General features: G+C 33.5%; 1 protein-coding gene across 3 annotated transcripts in view; it reads right to left on the minus strand.

Moving 5' to 3' along the window:
• LOC128171377 (uncharacterized) overlaps window positions 1-13,898 on the minus strand; it is a 253,998-nt gene that overhangs the window by 130,792 nt on the left and 109,308 nt on the right. The window contains exon 1 of one of the 3 annotated variants that reach the window (XM_052837164.1): window positions 6,615-6,796. The exons of the other annotated variants lie outside the window; for them this stretch is intronic. The gene's annotated coding sequence lies outside the window, so the exon portion shown is untranslated. Of the gene's footprint in view, window positions 1-6,614; window positions 6,797-13,898 lie in introns of those variants that run through there. 3 annotated transcript variants of the gene reach the window in all.

The following is a 13,898-nucleotide window of genomic DNA, read 5'->3' on the forward strand; positions in this document are numbered from 1 at the left end:
ATACGTTATTTCTTGCATTGCATCTTATGTAGAATAAAGTGCATATATTCATTGATATTTTTGAAATTATGATCGATGTACTTCAACCACGCCATCATTTAAAGATCTAGGTCAGTTCCTGACTTTGAGTTTTGGAGGACCTTTATCGTGCCAGCGCCTACTAAGACATGTCCTTCACTTCCTATAGTAAGCCACCATGGAAAAATATATGATAGTTGATTTTTCTAAAATTATGGTTAAGTGTGCCCCTCCCCCATGCGCTAATCTAGAGGGGGTCAGGGGTACGGACCCCCCTTCAACCCTTGCAAAATTCAAATTTCTTTAAATTACCAAAAGAAATTGCCAGAAATATGTCTCAACCCCCCCCCCCCCCCCCCCCCCCCGGCTAACTCAAATATCCGTCGGACCCCCCCCCCCCCCCCTCCCGGGGATATTTGTTGGATCTGCACATGCCCCCTCCACTTTCAGAAACAATGCTAAGTAATATATCCTAGAGTTCCTTGATGTATCCGATCATCATTTCTTTGTATATTCTTGTTGTAAATTATTCACGAAAAGGTCTTTATATACACTTCAATCTGTGTTAGAAGGGAGATAACTCAGAGTATCAACCTCACACAACACAGAGATAATTATAACAAAAACAAAAAGTTACAATTTGCGCAACAATATTGATGTGATACGGTTTAAACAAATGTTAATACTCGATTTTATACATGCTTTTTTTTTTAATTGACCAACAATTCAGGATTAATTTTAGAAAAAAATCCAGAGATTTTGCAAATTTCATTATTTTCCAAATAGTTCATAGAGGATATATAAATACCCAATTTCTGAGAGGTTATAACCAAAAATAGGCACGTGGCATCGTTTTTGAAAGCGGGGAGGGGGGTAGCAGCCTCATCCAAAAATTCTTGACAAGCAAAAAAAAAAAAAAAGGAAAAAAGGAAAAAATAATAAAAAGGTTACATTCCAAAATCCTGAAAATCCTAAACCGTGGTGGGGGGGGGGGGGGGGGGGAGGAGGGGGGTGGGGGTAAACTTTTAACGAAGTAGTATACTTTAAATTTAGTGGTAGTATACCTTTAACTTCAGTTTCACGATTTTTTCCTTACTTTCAATTCACATTTTTACATGATCCCATAAAAGTGGGGGGGGGGGGGGGGGGTAGGGGGCAACTCAATCCTAATTCAATTTTTTGTATGTAAATTTGATGTAACCTAGCAGAAAGGAGGCAGTTGGTGATTTCAGTCGATTTATTAAGTAGATGAATGAAGCATTGACATATAAACAAAGAAATAATACATTAGACATAAAATAGAGTTTTACATGTACATTTAATATGTTTAGTTTCTGAAATCTTTGAGAATAAGCTACCGTTACTCCAGTATTCATTTATAATATAAAAACATGTTTTGTAACAATTTAACATTTGAACAAACAAACAAAATTTAGAAATTACTATGACCAGTTTAACTGCAAAATTACGCTTAAGTATAAACTTTGCAATTAAAATAAAATGCCCAAATCACTAACATGGTAGTAAAGAAATACATAAGTAAATATAATATTAACATACCACAAGATGCAGCAGATATACGCTGGATTGACCGATGATGTTGAAAATGAAATACTGCCTAATTTTACTTAGTTTAAACGGTTACTTATATCAAATAGAGAATTAAATTTATTGGATAATGAAAATAAGAAAGACCAATGAAATTACAGAACCAATGAAAAACGAAAGACTTTACTCAGCCAACTCAATCCAGTTGCGCAGTGTAACTGGCGGTTATTTAAAATTTAAGACTGTGTTTAACAAAAACGGATAATAAAATAGATAAAATGAATAAATACATATAGAAATATGTTTGATACTATCACATTAAGAAAATTCTTTGCTGCACCAAAAAAGGAGGGAAGCCCCCCCCCCCCCCCACCCCCCCGATGCTACGTGCCTGAACAACTAGCAAGTAAACATATACTTTTTCTTATATATATGTATTGTTAGAATGTATATCTATAATCTAAAACTGGGTTTCCCATTATTGAGCCCGTTTAATGCCAGCTATAGGACTACCTTACAAGAATTAACAAGCTGCGGAATTAGAATTAAACTATTGTCCCTACTAATGGAAAATCGACGTCACGATATTTGTACTCAGAAGTTTCTGTTAACATTTTTATCAAAAACCTAAGAAGTCCGAGAAAGATAACTCTTCATTTTCAGATCGTTTTATTTTTAATTTTTGTTTATATCTTATCTCTGTTCATTCTTTGAGACTTTGCAGAAATACTTTCGAGTCCACAAATTCACGGCCTTTGATTAATTTCTGATCACATGCAACACAAAACAACAGGAGAATGTGCATCAATTGTTTAAATGGAAGTCCAGGTCGCCTTCCTGAGCATGTTGTATCTGCCACCAAAGTCAAGACATTCGAAAACAGACTAGATAGATATTGGAAAAACCATCCAATGTAATATGATTACACTGTTGATTATGGAACATTTAAAGGAAATGACCAGGATATCACACAGTCCGATGATCATGAGACTACCGAGATGAACATAGAGGAGCAGCAGCTCCTGCGTTCATAATGAACGTAGGTAAACGTAGGTAGGTAGGTAAACACTTTAAATTAGCCGCTTCCGAATTTGGACTGGGCGTTGTTAATTAAAGACAATGAATTGCTTTGTTTTGTGATTCATTAGGAGCTTTATGAAGGAAGCAATCGTTGCAGAAAAAATAACATAACCCGCTAATGGATTTCCTAAAATATTTGAACAAAAACCGAAACTTAGAATTCACCCCACCCCCTTTTTGTGTCCCAATTCTCCCCTTGTGTCATGATTTAAATAAACTGGAATCTATGCTACATAAGGATGTTTTCAGATAAGTTTCAGCAGGCATGTTCACAAAACGTTCGTAAGTGTGTTCCTAAAATATTTCTTAAAAAAAACGTTTGGAGCATCCAGGTCAAGTTAGGACACAATAGTAAGATGTAGCTCGACCTTAAATTAGGACATCCTTACCTACTAACATCTTTATTAATTTTTCAGTTTAATTCATGAACAAATTTAAATTTTAATGATTAATATTGGCTAAGTTAAAAAAAAGAAAACAAACGTTAAACATAGGTTTAAAAATCTGAGTAAGCTAAATAACCAGGTTTTTTGTGTGTATAACGAAACTATATAAGGAATAAGGAATCATTCTTTGAGTATTATGAGGTGATAATTTTGGTCGGGGCGTGATCAAATCCAATAAAGCCCGAAGGGCTTTATGATAGATTTGATCACGCCCCGACCGAAATTATCACCTCATAATGTTCAAAGAATGATTCCTTATTACTTATATTTTATATAATTTTAAACCGTCTTACGATTAAATATTTAAAAATAAATAACCAAACCCCGCTGGCGCCTCAATTTGGCTTTATGAGTTATATAGTACAAAATCGATACGTAGTGTTATCACAGGCAAAGACACAGGAAAATGTAAATATTTATGTAATGGTTATAGGCCAAATATAGATATAAGGAATAAGGAATCATTTTTTGAGTATTATGAGGTGATAATTTTGGTCGGGGCGTGATCAAATCCAATAAAGCCCGAAGGGCTTTATGATAGATTTGATCACGCCCCGACCGAAATTATCACCTCATAATATCCAAAGAATGATTCCTTATTACTTATATTTATATAATTTTTAGCCATCGTACGATTAAATGCTTAAATAAAAAATAAGCAAACCCCGCTGGCGCCTCAATTTGGCTTTATGAGTTATATAGTACAAAATCGATACGTAGTGTTATCACAGGCAAAGACACAGGAAAATGTAAATATTTATGTAATGGTTTTAGGCCAAATATAGATATAAGGAATAAGGAATCATTTTTTGAGTATTATGAGGTGATAATTTTGGTCGGGGCGTGATCAAATCCAATAAAGCCCGAAGGGCTTTATGATAGATTTGATCACGCCCCGACCGAAATTATCACCTCATAATATCCAAAGAATGATTCCTTATTACTTATATTTATATAATTTTTAGCCATCGTACGATTAAATGCTTAAATAAAAAATAAGCAAACCCCGCTGGCGCCTCATTTTGGCGTCATTTGTATTATGGGTAATATAGAACAACATCGATACGTAGTGTTATCACAGGCAAAAACGCTGGAATATGTAAATATATTGTATTATCCGACAGAGGCGCGTCAGTAAAATATTTGACAGAATTGGTAGTCTGAGGCTTAATTATAACTTACTAAAATTAGTTTGTCTCTTCATTGCTTGTGAACAGTTTTACGATATTTCTGCTTCATTTCATTAACCTAGCATTATCCAATAAGTTAACAATAATCAATGGTCCAGAACCAGGTCACGTGCATGACGTTTGGGTTAATGATCCAAATATAGAATAGACAGAGAACAACGACGGGAGTCCCAAGCCGCCATTGTTCTTCTTTAGAATACAAATACTATCATAAGAATCGTCACGTGTGGATGTTGGTAGAACTTTATAACCCGTACATTTAGTTATTGAGTCACAATACAGAGGACTTTTAACATCAATGTTTGTAATGAGTAGAATCAAACAAATCTAAGTCTACGATCTCTCTGACAATGACAATTAACAATGACTGACCTACACGAACGATTGTGTGATAGGAGCAAGATCCGCGGAGCTGTCTTTGTAACAAGCTGTTTTATTGAACCGATTTTGCGATATAGTGACGACGAGCTTGGGTTTTAAACCAATTAATAAAGGATTATATTACACTATTTAGATATTTCAATGTTTAAAAAACACACGTCATTGACTTTATCTTATTAGTTTTCGCAAAAATTTAAAGTATTCAACGTGCTTTGTTTTTATTATCATTAATTGACATTTAACAATGATAACTTCAATGCATCGCAATTTGTTCTTTGCCCAAACGAGTGCAGCGAAGATGAGCGTGGATTAACTATTTCCAGTATTATTACTGGCCAAAAGGGACTATACATTACCAGTCAATAGAGACTATACATTACCGGCCAATAGAGACTGTACATTACCGGCCAATAGAGACTGTACATTACCGGTAAATAGGGACTGTACATTACCGGCCAATAGAGACTGTACATTACCGGCCAGTAAGGACTGTACATTACCGGTCAGTAAGGGTTGTATATTATCGGTCAATAGGGACTGTACAGTTCCGGCCATTAAGGGCTGTGCATTACCTGCGAATTGCTAGCGCTCTCGAGCGCTAGCACCTACGTTAGTCTTTTTCATTGGAATACGCATGCTCGACTCCATAATAGGGGATTCTGGGAATACTTTACTACTGTAGATTAACTGTACCACATGAATTTCGTTGTATCATCTTCACATGAAGTTTTGTGTTTTATTGTAAATGTCAAAAAGTAACAGTAGCTTAGGTGTTATAGTGCAAAGTTATTTTCAATATTATAATAAATGGCTAGCCTTCAAGCTCGGAAAACAACTTCGCTTCGGATATGTTTTCCGAGCTTGCTGGAAAGGCCCGAGAAGATACGATTGCTACAAATCAGTACCAGTGGTTCTTGAAAATTTTAACGTTGGAAATGAAATTACAGTAGATATATAATGATTAAGGCACAGTCAATGAGCTATGCCATTGCCGATGTGAAGCCCACTCTAGATTCACAATTCTAAATTGACACCCACTCCAATACAATTCCAGTTCATCGCTGTTCTTTCCTATTGTTAATTAATTGATTCAGAAATTTAAACCAATGTTTTAGATCTGCTTCTGTGTTTTATAATGGCTACAGCGCTAGCTCACCAATCTTTTTAAAAGATAAGCTTGTAGGGGTTGTACATTACCGGTAACCGGGACTTTTTATTTGCTATGCATTTAAATGAAGAGTAAGAGATTTAAAAAAATAAATGATAAAAGCAGTTGTATAATTGATAAAAATTTCTCGTACAACATACCAAGAACTAATTTTGTCACCAACAAGACAGTCGTAATTTTCTTTTAAACTTTAACTGATTTCATCATGTAAGATGTAAGATGTTTAATTCCATAGGCAACATGTTTACATATAGGGAAACACTACTCTACAGTAATTATTTAATTGTTGTAGACATAGGTAACATGTTTACATATAGGAAAACACTACTCTACAGTACGTACTGAATTGTTGTAGACATAGGGAACATGTTTACATATAGGGTATCACTATTTTACAGTGCGTACTGAATTGTTGTAGACATAGGGAACATGTTTACATATAGGGAAACACTACTCTACCGTACGTACTGAATTGTTGTAGACATAGGCAACATGTTTACATATAGGGAAACACTATTCTACAGTGCGTACTGAATTGTTGTAGACATAGGCAACATGTTTACATATAGGGAAACACTACTCTACCGTACGTACTGAATTGTTGTAGACACAGGGAACATGTTTTCATATAAGAAATCACTTTTCTACAGTACGGACTGAATTGTTATAGACTGTTTCAACTGAGTAGGAAATATACACTCTCAGTGAATGCCTAGATTTTTATCTATAGTATTATAGACAACTTTTTTTTTTACAAAATAAGAAAAACCGTACATGTCTTACCTTTAGAACAGCGTTCTTAAAATAATTCCTATCGCTTGATATCAGGTACTATAATATATATAACTGTCTTAAAAGGTATGACTATAGAAGATGTTGTTACTTAACACAGCCGAGAACATAATGTTATTGTCTTCAATATACCTCATACATATATTGCGAGCCGTTTTAATCAGGGCGAACCTTCATTGTTTTGTAGGGATTTAAACAGTATAAAAGAGTATATATATAATGACTGGTGATTTAAAGGTGATTCAACAATACACGTACCACGGCCATTGATAGATTGAAGCTGATATGTAATATGACAACAATTAGCCCCAACACACAGATATCTATTTATCAGCAGATCTAGATGTTCTGCATTGAGATGGGTCCTTAGACTTATCGCGAATTTGAAACAAAAACAAGCGTTGAATATCGCAAACAAAAAACAAAAACCTTAACGTAGGGTACATGTTTACATATGATAAAACACTACAGTTCTCACTAATTATTGTAAACTTTGTTTTAATCATTAACTGCTTTTATGATTTGATTTGTTTTATTCCATAGAGTTTAACTTTACATACAGTGAAACACTGCACCACCGAACGTACTGTTGAAGACAGTTTCAGCTGAGAAAGTCAAAAACACTCTCTGTCAATGCTTATACTACTATCTGAAATATCATAGGCCAATTTATATTTAAATGAGAAATTGTACACGGCTGACTTTTTTAATAGCATTCCTAAAATCATTTTCATCGCTTGATATCAAGTACTGAAATATATAACTGTCTTAAAAGTATGACACATCACGTGTTGTTACTAGGTGAAGCCGAGCACATAATGTTCTTCTATATGCCTCATACATATCTTGCAAGCCATTTTATTCAGCGCGACCGGTTATTGTTTTGTATAAGATTTAAACCCTTTAAAAGAGTATATGATGAATGGGATTTAAAGTTATTTTAACAATACACGTACCACGGGGGGGGGGGGGGGGGCATTGATAGATTGATGCTGATATGTAATATGACAACAATTACCCCCCCCCCCCCCCCTCCACACACACACACACAGATATCTATTTATCAGCAGATGTTCTGCATTGAGATGGGTCCTTAAACTTATCGCAATTTGAAAAAAATCAAGCGTTGAATATCGCAAACAAAAAACAAAACCGAAACGAAGGGACATGTCTACATATGGTAAATCACTACAGTTCTCACTTATTATTGTAAAGTTTTAATCATTAACTGTTTTTATCATTAGATTTCTTTCATTTCATAGAGTTCAACTTTACATACAGTGAAACACTACACCACAAAACATACTATTGTAGACAGTTACAATTTAGAAAGTCAAAACACTCTCTGTCAATGCTTAGACTACTACCTGAAATATCATAGGCCGATTTATATAAAGATGAGAAATTGTACACAGCTTACCTTTCATATAGCATTCCTAAAATCATTTTCATCGCTTGATATCAAGAACTGAAATATATAACTGTCTTAAAAGTATGACATTATTACGTGTTGTTACTAAGTGAAGCCGAGAACATAATTTTCTTCTAAATGCCTCATACAAATCTTGCAAGCCATTTTATTCAGTGCGACCGGTTATTGTTTTGTATAAGATTTAAACCCTTTAAAAGAGTATATGATGAATGGGATTTAAAGGTATATTAACAACACACGTACCACGGGGGGGGGGGGGGGGCATTGATAGATTGATGCTGATATGTAATATACAGTAAGTATTCCATACACAGATTTTTTTCAATCAGAAAAATGGATCATCAGACTTATCGTGAATGTAAGATCAAGCGATGTATGTCGCCAACATTAATCAAATCCAACACAGTTAACGTCCGTGACATCGATGTCAATGGCTTTAATTCTGTGCGTAGTATAAGTGTAATATGAAGTAAGATACAACTACAACTAAACAGAGGAGAACTTAGGGTTAAGGAAACGTCTTTTCTGAGATAATAAATGATTGTGTTTTAACATTAACGTCATTGTTTTTTATGGATCTTTTTTCATAATTAATGGCTCAGTGTGTAGATAATGAAACATTTTTTTTTTTGAAATTCTTTGCAAATTATTAAAATTGTATTCCCATTTAATATGTTTCTAAAGGAGAGGGTAAAACCTTGTTTAACATAAGTCTTTACGCAGCAAAATCTTGCAACGGCTGAGAGTGTAGTTGAAAATGACCGATTATGGAAACATAATTCTAACAAATATTCAAAACAATGTGAAAAAATAATTAAAAAGCATTGTATTTTCTTTTTTTCCAAAACAGTTTATCAGAGACAATAATCGGAAGTAGCCGTGCTGAGAAAAGGAAGCCCTGTTTTAAGTTACCAAACAATTTCATTGTGTCCTGCCAAACACGAGGATGTTCACCAATATGTTAAAGAAAGTACCTCAATAGATTGTAGTTTCTTTTTTCGAGTCACGTAACGAGTCACTCACTGTGTAATAAACAAACATGTATTGGAGACAAGTTTTTGTAATGCGAAAAAAATATATCTTTTTTTTTCAATTCAAATAATAATAAAAAGAAATAGTTTGCGATCGTTCTTTTTATGCTTGGGTCATTTCTCTTGTCAAGAACTTACATGTATTTGATGGTTAAGATATAATCCAAATATCAAAATAATCTTAGATCCGTCATTTTAAACCTTTATGCATGCACTTCTTTAAATTAGTAAAAAATATATATTCAAACTAGATAAGATCTTAAACACTTATAGACTTATTGCTCCAAAAACAGTTTATTAGAGGCAACTGTATTGAGAAAATAAAGCACTGTTTTCTAGTACACAAAACAATTTCATTGTGTTCCGTTGAACAAGAGGATTTTCACCAATATAAGGCTGATGTTTTATCTAATGGTTGTTAGTTATTTAGAACTTTTATGTTTAGCTAAAATTTAAATCAACATAACGAATACTAGTAAGTTAAAACATTATATACACTGATTTTACCTCCAAAAAACTATAGTTTATTTCAAGTAGTCGACTAATTGGATTTCAGTCAATGATTGGTGAAAAGTTTCGTGCTAAAAATTTAATAAGTTTCCCTTGGAATTAGATTCAGGTCGAAATAAAGATGGCATTGTGTATTGTGTCAACAAAGTTTGCAAATATTTGATAAACTTTTTGACTTACCACAATGACAATGCAAATATGTGATAAACTTTTTGACTTACCACAATGACATTGTAAATATGTGATAAACATTTTGACTTATCACAATGACATTGTAAATATGTGATAAACTTTTTGACTTACCACAATGACATTGCAAATTTGTGATAAACTTTTTGACTTACCACAATGACATTGCAAATACGTGATAAACTTTTTGACAATGTCATTGTGGTAAGTCCACGTTTTGATATCAAATGATTACAATAAAACAAAGCATTAACACAATACTTATACACATATATACCGGTAGTCTGTTACAATATATTTACGTAGCACATTTGGGCGATTTTTAATATGAAAAATACACATATCTGGAAAAAAGTGCGCTTGAAATGTATGTAAAGAAAAATAACCAAGATAACTCATTATCATTTTTTTCACTAGGGAAAATTCACAAGAACCAACAATGATTTCTTACGGAGATTTATAACGGGGAATGTTGACGGCCATTCTGCATTTGGAAGTTACACGGATTACCTCGCACAATTTACGAACGTTATTCATATCTGTTGCAATACAAAATCCCCGTGGACATCGTATTTTTAACCATGTTGTGAAATCTGATAGACTAGAGGAAGCGTTTAGGAGAAATTTTGGAATTTTTATTATTTTTACTGAATAATTACATCTTAAGCAACACTTAAAACAACAGTTGTTTAATTAATATGTTCCTCCATTTTTGTTTTACGTTGGTTTACTTAATTTGCCGAATCACCGTTCTACGCCGGTCATGTGACAGGTACATTATTAACCACTGAGTTCACTACGGATTGTTCCGTGTTCCCGATTACGACAAACAGCACACGGCGGGTGTGGTCGGTCGGTAGAGAATGCTCACTTCTCCATGACACCTGTCTGACCTCTAATTTTTTTTAAAGGTACGTGTTTTCTAAATATCTAAATACATCTTTTTAAACGAGACAAGCTACTGACAAATAAAGTGATAAAACTAGATTGTCAACATTCTCAATTGAAGTCATCATTTCGTTCAATGGCCAATAGAACAAATACAATGGAATGCTGACTGTCGTTTTTAGACGGGGTCACGTGACCCCGTCTATTTGTTTACTGTCAGCCGAAGTCTCAAACCGGAAGCACGCGTAGAACACATGAATTGAGTCTACGCTTAAGAAAATAGTGCAGAAAGTTTTCATGCATTTCAGTAAATATGTATTATAAAAACACGCATTAAATCTTCTAAGTCCTCTGTGTATAAACCAAATCCTATCTAGAAAATAAACAAATAGTTTTATTGATCAAATTATTCTTGCTCGGGTTCAAATCAGAAAAGAGTTACGTAACTGAATGCACAACGCCGTTGACGAGTCAGTTGGTGTACAAGCTCATTAATCAATAGAAGAGGTTGACGGTTGAATCGAAAGTAAAGTTCCTCAACGCAATGTGCCATTTTTAAAAAGTCGTGAGTTTTATTTTGACAATCTTTCACCTGAATACTACCGAACTTCATGCGCAAGCCGAAGTTGAAATCAGGACGAATTATACACAGATGTCTTGCATATTAAAGAGGTGTTTCATTGGCTTCAAGTCTACTTGCGGTATGACTGCTGTTCATCTCTGAAGGAATTCTGTACATAGAAAATAAAAACAAGTCTGAATTTGCTTTCTCGTTCGATGGCTCTTTAATTAATTAAACTGAATTTAAATTTTGAACAATGCATTGTAATAATATATACATGTACAATCTTATCGATTGAAGAACCAAGTTAAATGTTAATGTTCATGTTGTCCGGCTTAGTTGGAATCAGATGTGGAATGAATTACATTGTAAAGTAATGCATAGCATTACCATTTCTTCATGAATTAGGGCACTAAATTACCATTACCAATACTTCATTTTCTTGAAGTAATGCATTACATTTCCATTACATGAGTAAAGTAATGCATTACCATTACCATTACTTTGTAAAAAGTCAATAAGTTTTAAAAAAGTAATTTAAAAGCTAAATAAAGAGTTTTTGTAAATGTTTCATAAATAAAACATGCTTAAACATATTGACAGGTTCATGTTCAATACCAGATTTAAATTTAATGACATACAAGATTCCTGTTGGTCCCGTAACATTTACACGGTAATGACGGAGTTGCCAATCTTTGTTATTTATGTCTCTGATTTTCGGAATATGATTTTTAATGAACGGAGCGGTTGTATCGTAATTCGTGTTTACACAAAAAGTAGTAAGTGGTGAACGGATTTATTTTTACCTCTTAATGCATGATTCGCTGCAAGAAAATCGTGTCAGAAAATCAAAATGGCGACCGTGACAAACCTTTTTATTCTTACAGTACTTAAAATCCTGTTATAAAAAGAAATATTTCTAACGTCAGGTGCCTGTGTTTGTTATCGGTATATAAATGTCTACTTTGTTTGTTAATTCAGCAGTTTGAGAGTTTTCGGGGTTTTCATAAACCTTGTATAACGGACACCTTCCGACTTGTGGATGTTCTCTTGGATCACAAAATTGAATTAATTTAATGATTTAAATTATCTACCTTGATATAGTTGTTTTGATTTTCCCGGTTAGTAGTGATTTAAAAAAAATTCCTTGGGGTCTTATTTTACATAAAATACCGTTGTGTCAATTTTCTAGAATTATGAAGGCCGGGATTGAGTAAAATTTAGGCAAAGTACAAAGTATCAGACACTTGCAAACAGCTGAATTAACATAGATTGAAACAACTAATTCAAACTCATCATTTTTGAAGCATGTTCTAAGAAATCAAGTACAATTACAAATTCAAACTTTCAAGACCCCGTCTTTCAGTACTCTCAGTACTTTGATTTATACTTATTGTTAGACCATTATTTATCAAACAATTGTCTAGAGATTTGTTTTCGTTTACCCGACTACGACAACGAACACAAAGGTGTAATTGGTCTGCAGATTAAATATTAATATAATGATAATATCAATTATAGTTAATTATATATCATTAATATATAATATTATTAAATATTAAATTGAATATTTGTGACACAGATGTCCCGTCCATCGCCCTCTGCTACAATCACTGCATATCTGGATTGCTCGTCTGCATAAAAAATATAAAAGTGTCAATATTATGATTATTTCAAATGCAGCTCATAGTATACACTATTTGCTGTAATGACAGTATCACGGTTGTCATATTGTTTAATTCTACAGAGAGCGACAATAGCAAACAAAAATATACAAAACATTTAACACCTGTCTCAAAAGAATAACATGTATCTTGTAACAGTGTTTTTTTAATGTATCTAATTACACAGTTTTTATGTTGCATCGATGAAAAAATGTTGATATCCTAATGTGTAAAAGGTCAATGCTTTGTAATCATTGATCACATACTCAATTTGTCAATAACTATAATAATGTATTTAATCTGACATTCAGAGACGATTTCCAAATCATTATTGTTATTAAGTGCTAAAATTTATGCGTTCATTTAAATATTTAACAATCAATACATCAAAAATTAACAATCATTTATTCATTAACTTATTTTTTTTTTACACATTTACATATTTCGGGCTCATAATTTACTTAACAATGCTGCCTTTAAATCGAGCCAATAAATTGACGCCTTTTTTTAATCCGTTTGTAATTTATGGTACTTTCTTTATAAAATTGGCTACTGAAAGAAGTTTTAGTTATCTCTCTTCCTCCAGTCTTTCTATTTCTCCTTCAATAATATATTTGTATGACTATTCTGGTACCCCTTGAGATTGTTTCTGTCAATAGCCATCCTTTGATATCTGGAGGTTAGACATGGCGGTCAGCGGGGCAGCCACTGTGACAGAAACACTTTTTCAATGTATATAGAATAAAAGAAAAACTGATCAGTGAATGATGCTTTGTTTATTATTGATGATCTCAAATCATCAACAAATATAACCTGCAAGCGCAACCATTCTAATGAGACAAACTCCCATAACAGAGGGGCTTGGCCTGTCCATTGCAACCAATCAGAAACGTTTGTAAATACTCTTGGTTTGTACAAACAGAAAAAAACAACAAACTTTCAGATATATCCTTCTAACCACAGATGGGGGAAGTCCATTGCAATATCAGAAACGCCACC

This window comes from Crassostrea angulata, chromosome 2 (assembly GCF_025612915.1).
Source record: "Crassostrea angulata isolate pt1a10 chromosome 2, ASM2561291v2, whole genome shotgun sequence".
Classification (NCBI taxonomy): domain Eukaryota; kingdom Metazoa; phylum Mollusca; class Bivalvia; order Ostreida; family Ostreidae; genus Magallana; species Magallana angulata.